The sequence below is a fragment of the Mus musculus genome, chromosome 7 (assembly GCF_000001635.26).
Source record: "Mus musculus strain C57BL/6J chromosome 7, GRCm38.p6 C57BL/6J".
Taxonomy (NCBI): domain Eukaryota; kingdom Metazoa; phylum Chordata; class Mammalia; order Rodentia; family Muridae; genus Mus; species Mus musculus.
Window position 1 is genome coordinate 9366890 of NC_000073.6, and position 22595 is coordinate 9389484.

At 37.1% G+C, this 22595-nt stretch overlaps 1 pseudogene; it reads right to left on the reverse strand.

Annotated features, from left to right (window-relative positions):
- Positions 6659-19539, reverse strand: Gm3616 (predicted gene 3616; annotated as a pseudogene).

The following is a 22595-nucleotide window of genomic DNA, read 5'->3' on the forward strand; positions in this document are numbered from 1 at the left end:
AATTGGGCTGGCTTGTCCAGCCTCAGTAGGAGAAACTTTACCTAGTTTTACTGCAACTTGATATGCCAAAGTGGACTGATATCAATGAGAGGCCTCCCCTTTACTGAGGAGAAAGGTAAGTGAAGTGGAGTGGATAGTGGAGGGGATGTAATGAGAGGACTGAAAGGAGGAAAGGGAGGAGAGGCTGCAATTGGGATGTAAAGTAAACAAATAAAATAAGGCAATTACTACTACTATTACTACTACTACTACTACTACTACTACTAAATAGTAATAATACAGGGATAATATCTAACACAACACTGTGATGGATAATAAAATCAGGATAAACATAGTGAGATGGTTTGAATTCTTAGCAATAGGGAGTGGTGCTATTTGGAGTTGTGTCCTTATTGGAGACCTTGTTGGATGAAGCATGTCACTGCATAGGTGAACTTTGAAGCCTTCTACATGTCAGCTCTGATTAGTGTAGAAGACAACATCATCCTGGCTACCTGCAGAAGACAGTCTCCTTCTTTCTACCTTAAGACTGCTGGAAACTCTTGATTTCTAGAGTACCAAGTCTGCCAGAATGTTGCCACGCTTCCACCATGATCACAATGGACTAAATCTTGGAAGCAGTAAGCCAGCTCCAATTAAACACTGTCCTTTATAAAAGGTGCCTTGATTATGGTGTCATTTCACTCCATTTACACAGTAGAGCTATTAAAAACAATGACTTCAAGCTCTAGGTCACCTTGGGTGCAGAGTCGGCAGACACCCCCAAGGTCCCTAGAGGACTCTCCATACCATCTTAGGACCATCTGTGAGTGTAACACAACTTCCTCTCCAATCCAATCGTGTGAGACCTGAGACAGCATTAGGGAAGCAGAAAAGCCGGCCTGACCAGGGTCACAAATCCCTTCCAGTCAGTGCCAGCAATGGGTCACCTAGGTGCGGGTCGGTAGACATCCCCAAGGTCCCTAGAGGATAGCTTCTGAGGCAGACCCCATTTTGGGCTTCAGACATCTAAGCTCCTTCCCTGCCAGAGGAGAGGTGCCTGCCCCACCCAGAAGGGCTTTCCAGGAGTACCTGGAGGCACTATCTTGGTTCCCGGATCCCTGAAACTAGTCTGTGCAGGTGAGAGTGTGGACTACAGAAGCTTACAGCTTCTGGGACAGGCCCTGTTTCAGGCCTTCATCTTCTGGCAGGAGGGAGGTCCGAACTCCAGATATCTGTGCACCTTCCCTGTAAGAGGAGAGCTTGCCTGCAGAGAGGGCTCTGACCACTGAAACTCAGAGGAGAGACCTAGTCTCCCAGGTCTTCTGATAGAGGCTAACAGAATCACGAGAGAAACAATCTTTAAACCAGAGACAACTATAACAACAAACTCCCGAGATTATTAGATGGCGAAAGGCAGACATAAGAATCTTACTAACAGAAACCAAGACCACTCACCATAATCAGAACTCAGTACTCCCACTTCGCCCAGTCCTGGGCACTGCAACACACCCAAAAACTAGACCTGGATTTAAAAGCATATCTCATGATTATGGTAGAGGACATCAACAAGGACTTTAATGAGACATCCAGGTACCTTCTCTGCTAGAGGAGAGGCCTTGGCCCAGCCCAGGAAGACAGTGACAGAACATCTGCCAGGGACATCTTGGTTCCTGGATCCTGCCAAGACAAGTCTGCAGAGGTGAGAGTGTAGACTACAGAAGCTAACAGCTTCTGGGTCAGGCAGGAGCCACAGAGCTTTTGTGGTCCACCCTCTTTCATGCTCCAGACATCCGGGCACCTGCCATGCCAGAGGAGAGGTATTCACCCCGCTGAGGAGGGTTTTGCCTTAGCATCCATGGGAGCCATCCTCCTTCCCGGATCCCACCAAGAATAGTCTGCACTTGTGAGAGTATGGACTACAGAAGCTAACAGTTTCTGGGACAGGCCCTGTTTCAGGCCTTCATCTTGTGCCTGGAAGCAAACCTGAACAACAGATATCTGTGCACCTTCTGTGCAAGAGGAGAGCTTGCCTGCAGAGAGGGCTCTAACCACGGAAAATCAGGAGTGAGCTAGTCTCGAGGGTCTGCTGATAAAGGCTAACAGAATCATGAAAGGATCAAGCTCTAACCAGAGACAACTATAATAACTGACTCCAGAGATTACCAGATCTAACCAGTGAGCTAGCCCCAATTAAATGTTGTTATTTTATGAGACTTGCCTTGGTCATGGTGTCTATTCACAGCAGTAAAACCCTAACTAAGACAATTACTAATATAACTTAGTAATATTATTTAAAAAAATAAAATTCATTTTTAATTTAATTTTTCCCTCACAGCTATGCTTAGCACAGCAGCACATCCTGATGGCTGAGTTTTTAAAACTCTTTGGAAATGTAGAAGAGGTTGGCTCCGATTAGGGCACTTCCACCATGAACCAGCGTTCAGTTGGCAGCCCTTACTCAAAGTAGACCCTAACCCACAAGAAGGCAAATCTCTGTGAATTTGAGGCCAGTCTGGTGTAAACAGTGATTTTGAGGCAAGATTAAATGTGAATAAATAAAGTAAAATATAACAAAGGGTTCTTTAATCTCATCACTTGTGAGTTAAGAGATAGAAGAATCTCTCTGAGTTTGAAGACACCCTGGTACATAGAGAGACAGGACAGCCATGACTACATAGAGAGGCCCAGTCTGAGGGAGAGGGAGGGATGAGGGGAAAGAGAGAGGGAGAGGGGGAGGGGGAGGGGCAGTGGAGGGGGAGGGAGAGGGGCAAATGAATAGGCAGAGGGGTGAAGGAAGAGGGAAGAGGACAGAGTGGAAAGGGGAGAGGGAGGGAGGGAGAGCAGGAGCCCACCAGAGCTCCTGGGGGCGATGGAGGAGGAAAGGAGGTGGGGGAGAGGGGCATACTGAGAGAATAAAATAACTCCATCAAAGATCTGAACACCACCAGCACCCACCCTACAACTCCCCCACCCCTGCTACAGCTTGCATTCGAAATGAAACATAAGTGCACAGGATTTATCAAAGGATTCACAGGTCTCTGCCTACACCCAAATTACCCCCACACCACCCTTGGAAAACTGACTAGATCGAATCTCTCACCTGTTCTAATCTTTTTGGCCACCAGAGTCTCTGTATACAAAAGTCAGGTCCTTAGGTGCACTGAGCCCTTTCCCTCATCTAATGCCAGTAGAGGTCATCCCAGGGCTCTCCCTCCAAGCCCAGGCCTGCCCACAAGCCTTAGCAATCTAGCACACAGATGTCAAAAACAAAACAAAACAAAAACAAACAAACAAACAAACAAACAAAACAACAAAAAACAAACAAAAACATTACCAAAACTACCATAATTTTGTCCACCAGTGCCCTACAGTCGGGGACATGGAGTCTACCCTGTTGGCTCCTGACCCTGATCTCAGCGCTCTAGAACTCAGGTAGGTGGGAGATCACAAGGCACTCACCTGGGGCAGGGTTCTACCTGCAGTCTCCACAATCACCATTGGGCTCCACTGGCCAGGCGGCCATGGGACGTGGACATCCCTCCTCGAAGCTTGGATTAGATCACACGGGCTTTCGAAAACCTCAGCTCCGTCTCCGTGACGGAGGAAAAATGCCTCAACTCTAGCGTTTTTCTGCCATGACCAATACTGATAAAACCAGTTTTCTGTGAAGCTGAATAAAAAAAAAAAAGTTTCAAAGAACCTCCTGCATGCAAAGTCGAAAGTCCCGCCCAGAGTCCTTTTGTTGTCACTAATGCGCCTATTTTAATTGGCTATTCTCGGTGCAATGTCTTCTGGACAATGTAGTTCAGTTGTGTGGTGTGATCAAGCGCCAGGAAGTGGACACACCTCCCCAGATGGAGCCTTACACTCAATCAGTTAGGGAGAGTGTTGTGATTATAGATGTGTCAGTATTTCCTTGAGCTCCAAAAGCCCGGCTTGCTGAAACACTCCTAAATTCCAGAACTGCTGGCAGAGGCAAGTTGATGTTTGGGATTAGAGACTAGCTTGTCACAGTGAGTTCCAGACCATACAGGAAACCTAACAGAGTAAACATGACCCTAAACTGGGCCATGTGAGGAGAGGAGATCTGAAAAGAGAAAGAGGGGACTCCAACCAAGAGGGACCACCTGAGCCAAGAGACTAGCACAGCTAAAAGTGGCTGAGTTATATAGGTGTCAGAGGAGCTGGAACGAGTAAAGCCCAGGGGATCACCTGGACTGGGGAGTTATTTTTTTTTGGGGGGGTGGCTGCAGGGAGGGAGGCATGCCAGCCAGGGACCTATGTGCAGTAGAGACAGAGGGATGCTGAGTCCACTGCACAGTTTGATATGTTAATGGACACTTTAGTTCAACATTTTTGCCTTGAAATTAAGACCCAACAGGTTATAGGTCTTTGTGGGAATGATACTTGACAGGTCTTCTTGCAAAGAAAACTCGGGAAATTACCACAGAAGAAGAAAGAAAGGACATATTTGGAATCAAGTATCGTTTCACCACTGATCTCAAGAATTCAAACTCTTCTCAGTTATACACATCAGATATGACGTCATCACCAATAGCCTAGACAGGTCTGAAATTTGCACCACCATGGTATAACTCATCTATGCCTTTGGTAGAGTCCATATATGTTTATATTATACATTTATATTTTTATATATTATAATTTCATATATTATATATTATAATTATATATTAGTATATTTATATTATTTTTATATTACATATTTATATATAAATATAAGATATATATATCATATAAGAGAGTAAGTTATTATAAGTTTTGATAAGACACTATTGCCTATGCTAGCAACATTTTCTGACAGGATCCTGATATAGCTGTCTCTTGTGAGGCTATGCCAGTGCCTGGATAATCCAGAAGTGGATACTCAGTGTCATCTATTGTATGGAACACAGGGCCCCAAATGCAGGAGCTAGAGAAAGTACCCAAGGAGCTGAAGGGGTCTGCGACCTTATAGGAAGAACAACAATATGAACTAACCAGTATCCCCAGAGCTCATTTGTTTAGCTGCATATGTAGCAGAAGATGGGCTACTCCACCATGATTGAGAGGAGAGGCCCTTGATTTTGTGAAGATTATATGCCCCAGTAGAGGGGAATGCCAGTGTCTGGAAGCAGGAGTGGGTGGGTTGGGGAGCAGGGTGGTGAGAGTTTATAGGGGATAGTATTTGAAATGTAAATGATGAAAATATCTAATAAAAAAATAAAAAAATTAAAAAGAATAAATTCGTGAAGAATTCCATTAAACTGTAGTTTGAATATCAAATCTTTCTTGCAACAATGCCACCTTCCATGAATTTTCAATGAGTAAAATATGGATGTTAATGAAGAATGTGTTCCTTAAAGGGACATTGCTAATGATCATATTTATATGAAGACTGACTGAGGGAAGTGACTGTTTTTGTTAATGCACTTTAGACCCATTTGGTTTCCCATTATATAATGAGAATTGATAAATGTGAAATATTTAGTGTAGCCACAAACACTCAATGGTCTTTTTGAAAAGTCGTTTCCTAGAATGCAGCGTAATTAAAGCATCTGACTCTCATTCTGTTTTCCAGAATTTTCTGAGTCCAGAACCTTAATCAGAACTGCACACAGAGGGCAATCTCTGAAAGAAATTAAGTTCATGCAAATGTCAGTAGTTTTACCTATCCCTTCCATAATTACAATATGAATAGCATGTTGACATATCTACAAGCTTATTTCATTTCATTTTTTATTTATTGTTACTCAATTTTTTTTACAATCTAGTAGTTATCCCCCTCCTGGTCTGCCCCCTGACTTCCTCATCTAACATTTCCTCCCCCATTTCCAAAATGATATCACTACATCCCCAACATCCAGTCCTTCCCAATCCCTGGGGAATTAAGTCTCTCTGGGGTTAGGTGTTTCTCTCCCACTGATGCTAGACCAGGAAGTCTTATGCTGCATATTTGTTGGGGGCTTCACATCAGCTAGTGTATGATCTCTGGTTAGAGGCTCAATGTCTGAGAGATCTTGCTTTTCCAGGTTTGTTGAGAATGCTGGTCACCCTCCTCTTCAGCTTCTTCCACATATTCCCAATTCATCCACAGAGTCCCTGGGCTTCTGATCATTGTTGGATATAATATATTTGTATTTGACAGCAGAAAAGGAACATTTCCTCCTTAGAATATTGGCCAGTAGCTTGAAGAACAAAAGAAAAAAGTCAGTATTTTCTTCAGTGTGTGCTCTTACGGGAAATCAGAAAATATGTTCAGATTTCATCTTTGCTGATTATTTAGTTACTCTCTGTCTGTTTCTCATTGATTATTTGATTTGGTAGATTGTTTCTATGTGTAACCATGTCTGTCCTAGATCTCATTTTTCTACGCAAAGTGGTGGATTCAATTGCCTTATCAACATTTTTTGGAAGTTACCAGAGGGCAATCTCCATGAAAGCAAAACGAAGAATAAAATTGTAATAATTAGAGAGTTTAGTTCTCTGAGAGAAAATGAAGAAAGTGAATGAGTGCAAGATTTTATGGACACTGTATGGAAGTTCAGTAGATATGATACTTCCTGATATCACTAGAGCAACCAGTGAGAGTGATTCAAAAACTAGACACATGCACTATAACCCAATATTTGGTGGGTATGCACCAACTTTACATTTGACAGAATTCCTAAATATTTGTTCAGAAATATGATTTTTCCCTGATCTTTTGGGTAGAATTTCTCTCTGGTCTCATTAAAATGATATAAATCTTGGGTACAAAAATACATCCAAGGATCCCTGCACTGGATGCCAAGATGGAGAAGATCTCCACAGCAACCATGTGTTTGCCCTTGGTGCTATGGTAGACAGGGAGGAAGTTGACCCAGACACTGCAGAACACTAGCATGCTGAAGGTCAAGAACTTGACTTCATTGAATGTGTCAGGCAGATTCTTGGCCAAGAAAGCCAGAGAGAAGCTTCCAAGTGCCAGGCAGGCCAAATATCCCAGGATACAGTAGAATGCAGTAACTGAGCCCTTGTAGAACACAATGATGATGTGGCCATGGAGAGTGTGTTCATCAATATCAACAAAGGGAGGAGAAACTGCTAGCCAGATTGCACACAGAACACATTGGAGTAGGGAACATATGGGAATAATGTAGTTGGGTGTCCCTGATACCAGAAAGTTTCTCAATCTTCTTCCTGGGTCTGTGACTTTGAAAGCAAGAACCACAGTGACTGTTTTGGCCAGAACTTTGGAAACAGCCACAGTGAATACAATTCCAAATGTGATTTGTTGTAAGACACAGGTGGCTCTGTTAGGATGACCAATGAAGAAAAAAGAGCACAGAAAACAGGACATGAGTGATATCAATAATATGTAGCTGAGGATTCTGTTATTGGCCTTCACAATAGGAGTGTCATGATGCTTCACAAAGACACAAAGTACCACAGCTGTGAATGCAGAGAAACAGAAGGCCATTAAGGCAAGTGCCATCCCCAAAGGGTCTTCATAACTTAGGAAGGTGACACCTTTCTGAATACATTTGTTCTGTTCTGTATTGGCATATTGGTATTCTGGACAATTCACACATTGATCCATATCTGATTTCCAAAGTAAAGCTTAGTTAGGTCTTAATTACAAATTTTATTGACAAGGTATTTCAAGTAAGGGTAATGAGAGAAGCCTTGAAATGCTGCCTTTGATGCTGAGCATGTAATGTGAAGGATATTGTTGCTGAGCATTGCTTTCAATCCATAATATTCATAAAGATTTAACAGAAATAAAACCAAGCAATTTTTTCTTTGTCTAGTTAACATTTTGTATCATTTATGATGTTATTAGAAAGGAGTTTGTGGAGTGTGGGCGTGACAGGGGAACCAAGCTCTGAGGACCAGCATAAAAAATATAAACAGGTAACCTTAGGTAATAGGAGGGTGCATGGACCCACTAAAATGCACCAGAGACTTGGGAGGTCAGAGACCCTAGATGAAATGTACTACAATAGATAGAGGGAATGTACAGAGCCCACCTCCAGCGGGAAGACAGGACATCAAGTGAGTGATGGGGTTCCCATCCCATAGTCACATCTCCAGTCCATAATTTTTCCTGTCTGAATGCAAGGATGAAATGGAGATTAGCCTCAGGAAAAGAAGGTCCAATTACAGGACCAAAGTGGGATCTAGGTCAAGAGGAGGTCCTATGGCCTCACATTTTACTGAGGCTATGGAGCATTCACAAAAAGAATCTGTCATGACTGCCCTCCTAAATACAGTTATTTCCAACCAACTAATGGAGAGAAGCAACTAACCCCTGGATTAGGGAAGGCTGAACGTAGCTGAGGGGAAAGGCGATTTTGCAGAAAGACCAGCTGTCTCAATTAATCTGGACTGCAGAGATCTCTCAGACACTGGAGCATCAAACAGACAGCATACACCAGCTGATATGGGTCCCTCAATTCATATACAGTAGAGAACTTCCATGTCTGTGATCATACCAAAATGATGCACCTAACACTCAAAAGCCTGGAGGCCACAGGGAGTTTAGAGGTCAGGTGGGTTGGAGGATAGGGGGATCAACATGAAGACAGTTGGGGTGGGGAAGAGGTGTGGAATGTGACATATTGGATGGGGTATGGGGGAGTGGGGAATAGAATATGAAATGTAAAAAATAAAAAATAATGTTATCAGAAAGCAAAAATTTCCTAAGCCATTTTTGTTTCTATTTTGATATCAAGTAGATTATTTAATTCAGAGAAGATATATTCATAAACCACAATGTGGTCGGGTCTATTTTAGAACTTCAAAACCCTGCACTCACTGTTTTCTGAGATCACTGACTATTTTATAAATTTATTCCCTGTGACACATTGAGACTCTGTCCTCTACTGAGATAAGTATAATAGCTACTCAAGAATTCACAAGTTCAAACTCCTTGACATAGAAACAACACTAAATTAAACAGATCGGCTGTGTGTATGTGTAAATATTGATATGTGTGTGCTCATGCCAAAGTAGCACTTGCATTATTGAATTTAAGTGATTCCTGTAACAAGTCATATGAAGAAGTTTGAATAGAGAGGAAATATAATGCTTATGTTTGAATAGCAGGAAATGTTAATGAAATAAGCTTTAAGAAGTTTCCTCATAAGGCAATAATTAATCAAAAGTTCTGGTTATTGTTCATGAGATGCACTAATTTTAGCACTGAAGGAAAATATTATCTCTGTAGATACTTTGTACTAAAAGATCCTTCATGGCCCTCTAAATGATGCATCCTTAGCATTTTCTCATATATTTGCAATTTTTTGTCTTCTATATTAATCTTACAGAGAAAATAGATTTTGCATCTAGCAGTCTCATGAGCTAATCCAGTAGATTATATATTATATTCAGTTCTTCATGGGCTCCTATTGTGACTAAAATCTAATATAAATGTAGTTTTACAATAGATAATTTATTTGGAAAGTCTTGTGCAGTGTTCCTGCAAATTGCAGTTATATTTTCTAAGTATTTCTTTGTGCAATATAATCTTCCATGAATTTGCAATAAGTCAATATGAGGGTTAAGGCATAAGATATGTTTGTTTGTTTTTGCAAGATTTTCTTAAGTATTTTTATATCTACAACTAGTAAATTTGATAACTAATATTTTATATCTGCAGTTTCCTTTGAGTTGACTTCATCATCCCAGTGTGGACCAAGAGAAATCCATATTTGTAATATTTATCAGAGCAGCAAAAACTCACTTGTCTCATTAGAAATTTCATTTTCAGGGCAGGGGCTGCAAACAAAACAGCAGGCTGCCATTCCATCCTTCCACAATCTTCTGAATCCAGGACTATATTCCGCACTGCACACAGAGGATGGCATCTGAGAAAAAATTAGACATATACTGATAATGAGTCTTATATATTTCTTTTATGTTTTATATTAGCACTTTAAGATTTCAATAAGATCCTTTTTTGCACACTATCTGATTGACATTTCCCTATGTCCATTATTTAATGGCCAGATATGAATATTGGAAATGCATTGAAGAAATGTTGTATAGTTTCTGAGTGTCTAGTAATTCAGGAAAAACAGCTGATTTTTGAGCTGTGTGTAAAAACTACAGAAGTAGCAACCTGTTGTTTTTTAGTTAATTATGTTCATCTTAGTACTAAGTGCTCTGAACAGACAGAGGGAACTTAACTGAGATATTCTCTCAGCCAACACTAGCCTGTCCTCATATCTTTGAAGCATTTTCTTAATTGGTAATTGATATAGGAGTGCCCATCTCACTGTGGGCAGTTAGGCCAGTATGTAGTCTTCTTTTAAGATCTATTTTTTAGTTCCAGTTTCCAGATATCCACACTTGTCTTTCTAGGACTATAAGCCATATCTCAAATCACACCTTCCTTCTCACTATGCTTATTATCAAATTTTGATTAAAGCAACAGAGAAGCATGTTAGTATTTGAAAAAATTTGAAACAGGAAAAACATGTCCTTAAGTCACAGATAACAAATATGGCATCAAATAAATTACTATCGCAAAGCATGAAAAACTGTATATAAAAAACAGTGGAGTATGCAGACAGTGGTTTAATATGGTTGGAAATGATATGTTAATGTGTACTGAGTTTGAATATGGAGTGTTCCATGATGTCAAAATGCTCTACAGTGGCTTCAATGCTGGAAAAATCCAGATAAAAATTAGTTTGTATAAGTTTAATTGAAGATTTGAAACATTCTTTCTATGTTTTTGGTTTTGTTGAAACAGGATCTTACCATGAAGTACACTTACATTACCAATGAAGATGAAAACACATTTTTTCTTTTCTCCCATCATTTTCTTTAAATGTATGTTAACCCTTTGTAATATTTGAAAGACTATTTTGAGTTAGAGTAAGGAATGTGGACATATGTTTGTACTTTATGTTAATTTATTTTAAGGTAGTGTTTCCATATCACACATGGCTTTTTTCGTACTCACTATATAGGGCAGACTGGCAAGAAACAGACAGAGATTTCCAGATCTCTGCCTCTAAAGTGCTTGGATAAAATATGAATCACAAAAACAACCTGATATCATTTCTGATTTTCATGGATAATAACATTCTCTTCATGTATTATAGTATTGTCAATAATTTTGTGAAAGAAAGTGTTCTTATATCAGTAAGTGCCCCTCCTGTTCTATCACTATTTTTGTTTTTTAATCTCTAAATGAATGTTGGACTTGGTTAAGAGCCATTTGTGAAGGTTTTTGTAAAATAATGTAATTCCACATTTTGTGGTGTACTACTCTTAATGGATCTACAGATATTGAACTATACTTGCATCCCTGGAATAAAATCTCCCTGGAGGAAGAGAATAGTGGGAGGGGAAAAATAAGAGAAGAATCAGGTATGAGAGAAGGTGGAAGATCTGTACAGAGGTCAGGAAATTGAACAGAGGTGTGTAGCAACTAGGGACGGGGAACTGTTTGTAGCAACCAGAAAGTCCCAGATGCCAGGAAATCAAGAGCATCCCAGGACGTACAGCGATGATATTAGCTGAAATATCCCAGAATCGGGAAGGAGAATCTGTCGAGACAATAGCCAGAGGATAGGCATGGCTCCCAGTTGAGGGATAGGACCACCCACACATCTACAAAATTTTAACTCAGAATTGTTCCTATCTATTGGAAATAATGGGACAAAGAGAAGATCAGAGACTGAATTAAAGGCCACACACAGCCTGCCCCACCTGAAGATCCATCACAAATGCAGATACCAAACCCAGACACTATTGTGGATGGCAAGAAGTGCTTGTGGAAAGGAGACTGATCCAGCTGTCTTCTAGGAGGCTCTGCCAGATCCTGACCAATACAGATGTGGATGTTCACAGTCAACCATTGGACTGAACACAGGGACTCCAATGAAGGTGTTAGGGGAAGGACTGAAGTAGTTAAAGCTCCCTATCTGTCATCAATGTGAGGGGAGTCCCTTGGCCCTGTGAAGGCTTGATTCCCCAGTGTAGATGAATGCTTGGGTGCTGAAGCAAGAGTGGGTATGTGGGTAGGGGAGCTCCCTCATAGAAGCATGGTAAGGGGGGATGGCATAGTGGATTTGCAGAAGGGAAATAGTGAAAGGGGACAAAATTTGAAATGTGAACAAATGCAATCTACAATTTATAAAATTGAAAAAATCCACAAATACAAAATCACCATAAAAATGGGAGTATATTTCAATCTTCAACCCTAATAATATAATAAACAACTGTAATATAAAAGCAGTTTTATTTAGTAAGGCTTTACATGTCATACTTGTATTAAGCTAAAGGCAGCTGGGCAGTGATGGTTCATGTCTTTAATCGAAGCATTTGGGAAGGAGAGGCAGGCAGATTTCATAGTTTACAGCCAGCATGATCTACAGAGTGAATTCCAGGTCAGCCAGGACTATACAATGAAACCTTGTCTCAAAAAAAAAATAAAAATCAAAACAAAACAAAAACCCAAAACAAAAACCAAACAAAACAAAACAAAACAAAACAAAGGCATCAATATTTTTAAGAGCCAAACGATAATCAGTTTATATGTTCTTATAGATATGTTAGTTTATAGTATTATATTCAGACTTTTGTCATGCTTATTGAAAATTGTTAACCTAATTTTACATCGTGAATAAAGCTATAAAATACTAATTTTTATAACTTTCTTATTTAAACATGAATCTTAATGTATTCATTTGCTGACAATTAATATAGAAGTTTGTAACAAAACTCAAGATCACCATTCTTTAGAGCACCACTGTACTATAATGTGACCTTGAAGGGAAAAAGTCCAATAGGGAAGTAAAACTCAAGCATAAAGCACCACTTAAGACGACCTGATAAATACTTTGCGATGCTTCAGGTAGAGAAAGCTCAGAATAAGAGCTCAGAATGTCTGGAGAAAGAATGATGTCAAAAGATAATTCCCCATTCCTACATTGCCTGTAGTAGGTCATGCAATGATGTTTTAAATGTGAGAAATAAAGAAAGAGTTAGGATATCCAACTTGAAAATTAGCCCTGATAATAAAACTAGGTTTGGTTTTGTCTATAGCCTCCTTTAAAAAGTATACCAGTTGAATGTTAGGAATATAATTGCAATTTTTTTCAAAGCGCTACTATACATCAGGCAATAGGTAAAAATAATAAATTTCTCTATATATAAACTTGTTATTTACTTACTGTTTCTCCACATAAAATGCTAAAGTATACTGCAATAAATGATGCTTATATGTCCATGCAATGTGCGACATGGACACATATGAGGGGTATATAACTCTCATTTATGGTCAAGTAGTGCTTCCTAAATATGTTATAAGAAGCACAACTCCAAAAATAATTATTTTCTGTGTGAATGCTAGGAAGTTGACAAAAATCCAAAGTAGGGAAAAGAATGAGCAATCCAGGGATATCAGCAGTTTTTGAGGAATATTAGCTCTAATATTTTAGCAATCAAAATAGAGAATTGGTCTCATCCCAGAAACGTTAAAAAAATCCTGTCTACAATAGATGGAATAGTCAAGTGGAAGCAATGAGTTGGTCTCATTTGGGATCAAATGTCAATGTGATTGTATTATAAGTCTTATGCTCCCAAGGCCTGAGGACATTCAGTTTACATAAGATTAAATTCCAGCTAGAGGAACAGAGCATTTGTGAGTCACAAAAATTTCCTACTGTTCTTTGTATTTGGAAATTATGTTATGGTTAATCAGTGATAAAAGAAGATACCAACAGTGTTTGACTACCAGATTTTTGTGTTTTGGCTGGCTTTGAAAAGGACAGTCTATTTCAGGGTTTTTATGTAGAATTCCCATTGACATATAACTTAATTTTGTCCAAGGAATTCCTTTTGCAGTTTGACATTAATAGTTTTTAGGAGCATCTTATTATGCTTATTCACATGCAAATATGAAATAAATAATTGGCATCAATAATTCCATATGTTCTGATTATAGAATTTACAATTTCAATTATAGTTTCAAAAATAAAGTATTCTTAGTACTAAACCGGGAATAAATATCACTCCATTGTCTATCACTAGCTCATGCTTCACTCACTACTATTCATATAAGCTATGAGGTAGGATTTCCTGGTCTTTTCACCTAGCACCATTTCATATGACTAGTTACCATAATGTGATATGCAAATTTTGTCCCATTATGATGGCTTAGTTTTTGTTTAATCTTGTTTTATTTTAGTATTCTCCTATAGAATCCTGTCATTTTCTAATGAGTGACAGAAAGTGGATCTGATGGAAAAGGCAGTTGGGAAGGAATTTGGAATATTAACTATGATATATTTGCCAGCAAAACTGACAGTTGGTCACATCCCAATAGAAGGGAGGTAAATTGTAATTAGGATACATTATGTGAGGATAACAAGTGATTGTCAAAAAATAAAACAATCACAATTACAAAAAAATTCTCTGTTTTCAGAGAATGATCTTTCTGTTGTGTGTTGTGTTCTTTTGTTACATGTTTTTGTCAAGTATTATTCCATGCATATCTATCAAATGTATTGTTCCTGAATTACCTTTTTCCCTCTTATTAAACATTATAATGTTTTCCTCCATTTTTTTAATAAAGAAAAGTTTTCCTCTTGTATATGAATGTGTCTTCATACCCTCGGTAGGCAAATTAGGAATGTCTCAAAAAATAAACCAGCCTTGTTGTCCTTGGTTTAATTTAGAGAATTTTAAGAAATGTGTTCTATCATAATGGAAAATTATTTGTTGCTTTTGTCTGGTTACTGCATTTCCTGTATTTGAGGTGCGTTAATAGCCATTTCTTTGTCTGTTGTTCTAGTGCTGTTTATAGGCTCCCTTGACCTTCTGTTCATCTTACATAAAAGCATGAATGGATTCTTCAAATTTATTAAAAAGTGATGTTTCTTTAAATATGAATTTCCATAGTTGTGTTCATTAGTGAATGTGGTAAGTGTCCTTTTATTATATTGTAAACATTTTTGGATACAATGAAAAGGGATAACTCTTATGACTCTTTTTATTTCATAACTTTAACATTAGACTCTATCATATGAATATCTGTTCCAGAGGTTTAATTAAGAGAGGAGATTACATTGTCCAAAGAGCAATTATATGGAGAAAAATATGTTCAATTTAAAGGAAAGTATATCAAACAGTGGTGAAGAACAGTTTTTTTTTATTTATTAAATGTCAGATAATGGTTCTGATATAACAAAGGTATATTTTATGCATGTTTGAAATCTTCAAATTGGTAAAATTGTCAAAAATAAAAAAAAATATACAGGAGACTAGAAAAATGGTTTCTGATGTGACATAATTGTTCATTTCAATATGTTGCCATGAATCCACTTGACACTGTTTATTGCTGTGTATAACAAACCAGTAAGTTAGTAAACACCCACCTTTCTACTTCCTGTGGCAACCTCAAGCATGTCTACATATAAGTGAAAGTTTCGACCATGTGAAAAGTATGGGCTGAACTTTCCTAACTTCACCTTAATCCCAAGGTGTTGTGAGAGATTCCCAAAATGGAAAATGTCATATTCTTCCTGCATTATTACTCTTTGTTTCATAATCACTTTGTCCCCAAGAGGATTAGTAAAGTGGATCTTTCTTAGAAAGGAGTTTACCTAAAATACAAGCATTGTACTATTATGTATTTAAAATACTTTCAAGTCATAAAATGCATTCTGATTTTATAGCAAAGGCAACTACATTTAAAGAAAGAAAGACAGAAAGAGAGAAATCACAACAAAGCAATTGGATAAATGAAATTATCATAATATTTCAAGAATTTCAATTCTCTCAGTCAAGAATACCAAACACAGAAAAAAGCAGAACCAAACACAGCTATGCAACACACACATACACACACACAGACACACACACACGTTGACATAAAAACACTGGGAGAGGCATAAATATATAAGCACCAGCCATGAATGATATTGACACATAGAGAAATTTATACTCAAACGTAAATACAAAATGGCAGGCAAAGTCCATGCCAAGTACAAAGGGCAGACTCATACACAGCAAAGCAGGTACAAATCCGTATAAGTACTTATAAACACTCACAAAATACACACAATGTACACAAAGAAACCTACTCTGACAAAACCACAAAGAAACATATGCACATATATAAACAAACACACTTATAGAAAGAAATTCCTACATAGAAAAAATTGTCACTTACTTCCACTTTCATATAGAGATAAACATGTATGTTGAAAGTATCACAAGAATGAACACAGATACACAGAAAGTGTAGAAAATAGACATATACACAGTGAGAAACTTACATTCACACATATAAACACTTTTCTACAGACAGAACTGAATACCAACACTATTTCTTGTTTAGTTACTCTCAGAAAACCCAGAATGATCTCCAGAGCCTACACTCTTGGTAGAATCACTGGAGACCACTCCTTAAATGATTTCCATATAACTGACAAATATAAATAAAAACTCATCTTCTAACCATGGAGAAAATTAATGAGTAAGGATAGTTTATATTCAATATTGGAAGGGGTATGCTAATGGATATTCACATGCTCTGTATAAAACCACCCATTTTCATTGCTAGTCTATGAATTCTTTTTCCATTCACATTCATAACAATCTCTAGACTGCCTTTCTTTAAGGAAAAATGTTCAGAAACTTATTATTTTGGAAAACATTTCCTATTTCTTTAAGTCTGGGCATCTGAAAGACTCTAAACAGCTATGCAATTGAAGACATCAAACCTTGTCCAATAGAAGAAACTTTACCTTCAAGCAGTGAGAACTGGCTCCTTTCCCATTGTCTATTGCCTGATTATCAACCTGCTGCAAATTCATCTCATGGAGTGCATGGGCTATGGCATGCACAGCATTGTATATGTTATGACTACTCTCACTAAAGGCCATGTCAAACTTCTGTTCCATTAGCCAATCAAATGAGGCATCAGATGAATTGTTCTTCAGTATTTTACACTTAGATGCTGAGGATTCATATTTAAAGTATTTCCACTCTGGCATTACTAGATATAAATCTTTGCTTCTGAGATGGAACCATGTCTGTACAAAATCTTTAAAGCCAGAAATCCCACCATGGTGGGGTAGAAAAGTAAGTGATCCATAGATTATGCCATGAGTTATGTCTCTCTTACTGGTAGGGAAATTCCATTGTTTTGTGGTGATCCATATTCTCTGTAAACCTGGAGGTTCCCACATTCTGAAGATCAAATCAACGAAATCGATTGTTTCCTCATAAATGATGATAACATTTGAGGATGACATCACAATTTGTTTGTAGTACATTTCAGTTTTGTGTTCAAATGAAATGTCATCAACAGAGATCATTTTCACAAAGGCAAAGCAAATTTCCTTGTTTTCCTTCTGTTTTTTCAACTCTAAAAGAAATTGGTTTCCTTGATCGTCATCTGGGATGACAAGGCCAATCCAGTTCCAGTTGAAGTAAAGTATGAAGGAGACCATTGCCAATGCTAGAGATGTGTCCTTTGGGGCCATCTGATAGAGATAGGGATATTGTTCATCATCACTGAAGATGGAACTGAAAGGCCCATAGGTAAGCTGAAGGATCTACAACACAGAGAGCAGCATGAGGTGTAGTGTCCTTGAAAACACTTGTAATAATACTTACCAGCAAACTGTTGATTACCTGTGACTTATACTCTCATCTCTAATTCAAATGTGCAAATATGGAATCCTGGCAGATCCACTTCTAATGGGAACAGCAAGCATAGCTGTTTGACAAGAAGTAACAAAATATATTTGCATGTTATAATATCTGCCTTTCTGTCTTCCAGTTTTAATCTTGATATCCATGTTTCCAATGTTTGAAGGGATTTTGATACTTTTACAATTTGGGGTATTTGATTAATATTTTTTTAAAGAAGGTCTTTATGCTATAATTCAGGATTACTTCTACTATTGAGCAGGAGAGTCCTGTACATAATACTGATTTAGCATTTCGAAGAGATATTCTTATATTGCCCTAGTTGAAGGTAATATCGTACACTAGAGGTTTTGACTCACATAAAAATGTCAGAGATCTCCTATTTAGACTAAGTTTCTGAAATATTCTGGCAATGTCTGCCTCTGTGCCTCTTCATGAGACAGATAATAAGATCAAATAAAATCTAAATATTTAAACAAGATTTGGCAGCCTAAAAGTGTTACCAGCAAATCAGATTAGAAAAAGTCATACCCAGGTAATTATAGGGCAAAATAAATCGGTCTATAAGTTGTACCTCTTGATAATAATATACAGAAATAAAGTTAGATTGGATGAAGTTATCTCCTACATCCAAAGTGTCTTATAATGATAGATAAATTTTAGTGTAAAAAATATGAAAGAATGATGCATCAAATTCTCATAACCCCTCTTTCTTAGAGAAATTCACTTGTGAAGTTCTAATCTTGTATCTTATGACATAGAAATAACAGAATATAAAAAATATATGAGACATAGCAATAAATTTCACAGAGATATATAATTATTATATTATTAAAGAAAAGGACTTAATATGTCTATAACACTATGGGCCTGAATTCTTTGCCAGAGATCTAATGCCAATTTAAATTCTGACTCTAAATAGTTAGTTATACACTCACAGGTAGTCAAATGGCGAACTCCACATACTGGATTGGAGTTTTTCATCCTTTCTTGTTGCTAAAATGTCATGAGTAGTCAGGCTAAGGATGGTATTTCATGCCTTTTCAAAAAAAAATACCCCAGATATTTAAAAGCTGGGTTATAGAGAAATGTTGTTAAAATTTATTTCTAAAACCTCACAGTTTATCACTGATGACTAAATTTATATAACTACCATGACTGTAAATAATAATGCTGTTATTTCAGTTTACCAATGATAATGTAAAATTGTGACCAAGATGAAGATAACTCCTATCTGGGGACAGAAATAATATGCTCTATGTTTTGGAACAGCACGAACAAATCTTTTCTTGCTGAGCTTGGTATATATAATGAAACTCTCTGACTGACAGTCCGTCAAGGCTGTAAGATTCTCTCTTCCACCATGCCCGACTTAATTCTACATGGCCTTCTCTATTCCTCCATGAAGGTATCTGTCAACTTCTGGTGGTAGTCCCTATTTGAAAGCCTATCATACTTCTGAATAGTATGTATCCTGGAACAACCCAGATTGACATAAGCATAAGTCCAACCACATCCATTAACTTTCTTAATAGCTATCAAATTCTCCCAAAGAAACATGATGTTAAGAATTTCTGTCCCATGATAACTCACACGTGGAGATAAGAAGCTGTCCAGGTACTTCCAGAAACTTATAGATACCCCCCAATTGGGTCCTGTAAGCAGAAACGAACACATAGTCTCTTCATTACAGAAATAATTAGGGATAGGGCTTTGTTTTTTTTTTTATGAAATAAATATGGTGTAGGTATTACAGTTTTCCCATCACAACGGCCCAAAGTGTATCTTATAATCAAAGACATATTTGGTAAAAGATCAGAATTCCTGTTGATTTCATCCATTGCAAAGGCCAATGCCAAAGCGTATTTGTGGTTTTTAGTCGTTTTTCTGTAAAAGAGTACAGTGTTTATTATGGCCAGATGATTATACATGATTATTTGTACTCAAGAGAAGCACTATGGTATACTGGAAGTTTCTGCATCTGACATCTAAAGAAGGGAACAAATGGTTTTTGTTGTGAGGTTGAATTGACATGAGAACCTGGAAAATAGTAAACTCTTTTAAAGTTCATGACAGTATTTCTCTCATAAATAAGATATGGTATTGACCTCATCCACAGAGAACATTCCCATCTCTTCTTTTGAGTGCTTGATCAGAAGGTAAAGAGAAAATCACAGATATTGACAAAACAGTAATTCTGATCATGTCTTCATTTTGAAATTATTGAGCAATATAAAAAACTTGTTATTAGAGCCACTGAGTTCATATTTTCTTGTGAAATTAACTGAACTTGTTAAGGCAGTAATAACATGAATTATCAATGCATAATGGTCTCTCTCCAGCAATATTTGATTCTTGTACTTATAATCACTTATAATTAGTGGTCAAAATTCTTGACATGTCCCCTCATATCTATCCTCATCTTGTTATTTTTTTCAATCTTTTATTCAAAGAATATCTTTTAGAAAGATATATTTTTAAATAAATTCAAATATCAAACATGAATTTGGTAACTGATACATGTCAATGTTTACGTTTGTATGTATTTGAGCAAGTATTATTTAGGTTATAAGATTGCAATACATGCAAATGTTTTATAAGATACTTTCCTGTAGACTATCATAAATTCAAATGCACAGGTATGTAGTAGTGCCAGGTATTTAGTGCAGAGATTAAGGGGTTGTCCTACCACCAATGTATCTTGCTCCTAATTTCTTTTTACAAAGGAATGTGATATATTCACTCTGGGTACTTCATTCATTATAAATTAATTTATAGGAAATATCTTTGGCAAACTTTCCAGGTACAATAAAACAATATTAGCATCCTATTGAGAACTAGGAAAATAAGGAAATTGCAGTGATATTTGTATATGCCAGTATTATATACTTATAAAACAGAAGAGATTTTGGTGTAAATTTATAGAATATGTTCATATATTTCTTTGTAAAAATAAAAAGTGGGCCACTAGGCAATGGGAATGGAATAATACCATATTGAGATCATTTACGTTTATGTAGAGAAAAACGCAACCTGTTTTATCCTTGTCATTTCATATAATCTTATGAATAAACACTAAATATGCACCTACATATTTAATGATTGAAATGAAGTAAATACAATTAGGTTTTCACTACAAATTATACAACTATTGTATTTTTATTCTATAACCAATACAATGGTTCATTTTTGAATATTCTTTATTACTATACACACACACACACAGACACACAAAATCTCAATTAAAGTTTTACTAATATAGAAATGGAATTTGAAAGTAGATGTTGTACAATTGTCAAACTACTTCCTACAAATAAACTTTAGGAAACATCAGTTACTTAAGCTGTCTTTGTAGCCTAGTAGTCTAAAGGGCTGTGTTTTAAAGCAATGATCAGCAATCCACAAAAATGGGTATTGATACCACATTGGGAACATGTGTACTAATATTTACTAAAATTATTGAAAGAAGTTTCACAAGATTTAAAAATTTTAAAAGGGCCAGAAATTAGCCTACTGAGACATGAATAGAGAAGATATTTCTCTTAATGACAAAAAACCCCAAAAAAACAAAAACAAAAAACAAAACAAAACAAAACAAAAAACCTAATACAAAGCTCCTGCGTTACTGATCTCAAACGTTACAACTATCTCACAATACAATTGTCACCCAGGCCAGTGACAAGGGACATAAGCAGTCACCACTGTTACTGATAGTGTGCCTATTCAAAGAATGTAATCATATCATTGGATTCCATATGTTCCAAGTATGGTTTATTCTAAAGAGAGAGTGCCCAATTGAACTTTGCAAAACATAAAAGCCAGTGATTATACATAAATAGTGTGAAGTATGAAGCCACAGTGCTTTTGGATTTTATCTTTTAAAACACTTTGCTGTCTTGACCCCCATTGAGATAACTATTCCTTGCTCATATACATACAAAAAATTCCATCCAGGTATTCATATGAAATAGAAATTTCTGAATGTAAAGATCTCTTTCTAAATCTGATGAAGCTTTAGAAGTCAATAAGTGACCACATGCAATGACTTTGAGACAGTAAGTTTGTATGTATGTAAAGTTTTTGACAACTATATGTGCCACGAATATTACTGGAACCAGAATATGCTATAGGAGCAACACACTTATGGAAGGACTTTCAGCACAGTTCATGAGCTTTTATTTACACGGACTTGGGATAAAACATAATGCAATATTACAGGATCAATGTCAATAAGCCATCACTGTCTAGAGTGCAATATAAAGTGTCAAAAGGCAGGCTTTATGTTAAGGATCAATGTAGATATTCCTTTATTCCTAAGCTTCCAACCTTTAAATCAGAAGCCACCTGAAAGAAAACCAAAACCTCCACTGGATTCATTAAAAGGAGAAAGTAGGTTTGAAAATGTATAGGAATTAAGGTTGGTTCTTGGTGTTCAGACTTAGCAACAGGACAGAAGACTAAAGAATTTGACTAATATCCTCGGAGCACTCAAGAAGTACTGAAGTTGTCATTTCAATTTGAAACTCAAATTTACTTACAGGAAATTCAGAGTCTTGTTGAAATAATCTTTCTCAATAGGTTTCTGAACTACTGCCAGGATGAAAGCACAAGTTAATCCCAAATATTCATCCTGAATTTCATTCAAATTTATTCTCCAAAAGCACCTGGGATCAATAAAGTTGGCCATGAAAAGTGGAATGTTAAGCAAGAAGAAGACTCCCATCAAAGTGAACATATTTTTCCTGTGTTAAATCTGGGCAGTGTGGATTGTGATGAGTCATGCATATCAGCACATCAAATTTCTCCTTGCATTTATTTCTTTGTGCAATGGTGAGGTTTATTGCATATTCATGACTCATTATATTTTTAGGTTTCTCCTGAGCCCTGAAGAAACTTAAATACTTTCTTCCCTGGGGCTCTGAAACTGGTGTCCACAGCCCATGTAATAAACACAT